The sequence below is a fragment of the Pristiophorus japonicus genome, unplaced genomic scaffold (genome assembly GCF_044704955.1).
Source record: "Pristiophorus japonicus isolate sPriJap1 unplaced genomic scaffold, sPriJap1.hap1 HAP1_SCAFFOLD_163, whole genome shotgun sequence".
Taxonomy (NCBI): Eukaryota; Metazoa; Chordata; class Chondrichthyes; family Pristiophoridae; genus Pristiophorus; species Pristiophorus japonicus.
Genome location: NW_027251310.1, coordinates 865,523 through 867,021, shown reverse-complemented (window position 1 = coordinate 867,021; position 1,499 = coordinate 865,523). Strand labels below are relative to the sequence as shown.

At 47.0% G+C, this 1,499-nt stretch overlaps 1 non-coding gene across 1 annotated transcript; it reads left to right on the top strand.

The window, feature by feature from the left end:
• Positions 1-318: 318 nt before the first annotated feature.
• On the top strand, positions 319-390 carry trnaw-cca (transfer RNA tryptophan (anticodon CCA)). The gene has a single exon. It is a non-coding gene; the product is annotated as a tRNA-Trp (tRNA).
• Positions 391-1,499: the final 1,109 nt, after the last annotated feature.

Genomic DNA, 1,499 nt, shown 5'->3' with positions numbered 1-1,499 from the left:
GCCTGCTCCGCCATTTAATACGATCATGGCCGATGCGATCATGGACTCAGGTCCACTTCCCTGCCCGCTCCCCAAAGCACAGGACAAATGATTGAAGTATCGACTGTCCCTCAGTTAGCATTTCTTTCATTGTGCAAAAGAAGGTGACGGGTTAATTAATGATGCTTTTCCGTGAACGCAACACAAAAGTTGAAAAAAAACATACGGTGACTGGCAGGTGAGTGTTGCTTCTGACACCTGGTGGGAATGGGCGGGGAATTTCAAGCCCCTTATATTGTGAAAGCTTCATATAGAGGAACATCTCACACACATTGTGTAGGCCTCGTGGCGCAATGGTAGCGCGTCTGACTCCAGATCAGAAGGTTGCGTGTTCAAATCACGTCGGGGTCACTGTTCTTTCAGAGTTAATATTTTCTTTGCTGTTTGGCAATAACCAGACCCTTGTTCCAAGGTCTGTCTCATTGTTTCCCCGGTGTCAGGCAGAGACACGCCTGCTGCCCTCATTTAATTCATGTGCCAGGAAACAACAGTTCAAAATCAACTTGCAGGTGGCCACACACACCGCCGAGCGGTCGAAGGTGCTGTGATTACATCGCAGTTTTCTCTGGAGGTGTGGGTTTGAATCCAACTTCTGACATTTCTTGTTTTTAATCATAACGCGAAACTCATAGTTTGACACCACGACCAACTCCTTAAAACTGGGATTCAGCAGTTCACCTGCTCGCTTAACATTTCCGTCTGACCTGGTGCTGAAAGTGGAGATGTTTCCGCAGTGTCGCGGTTAACACGTTCGCCTCACACACGAAAGCTCACCAGGCGGGAATATGTTCTGTAGCTTTCTCCTCATGCATGCTCAGGGGCGAGTTTGCTCTCCTGTGAAAAGTTCATAAGATGATAAGCATGTAAGAATTAGGGGCCGGAGTATGCCATTCGGCCCCTCGAGCCTGGTCCACCATTCAAGAAGATCCTTGCAGTTCCTCGACAGCAAGTTTAAACATCTGGGGCAGAGCCAACAGGCGACTGTCTGCAATCAGTGAGAGAACGGTATGTTTGGCAGAAGCCTGGCGAGCTCAGTCAGTGAAATATAAAACTTTTAATCTCAGGGTCGTGGTTTCGACACCAACATTGGACATTTACATTTTTCATAGAATTATAGAATGATAGAAGTTTGCAGCACATAAGGAGGCCATTTTGGCCCATCACTTCCGCCCCGGCCAACAAGAGGCGATCCAGCTTCATCCCACTTTCCAGCTCTGGGTCCATAACCCTGCAGGTTACGGCACTTCAGGTGCAAATCCAAATACATTTTACATGTGGTATCTGCCTCCGCCATTCTTTCAGGCAGTGAGTTCCTGACCCCCACAAATCTCTGCATGAAGAATTTTACCTTCAAATCCTCTTTAAACCTTCTACCAATTACTTTAAATATATGCCCCCTGGTTGTTGACCTCTCTGCTATCCACTATATCTAGGCCCGTCATAATTTTATACATCTCAAT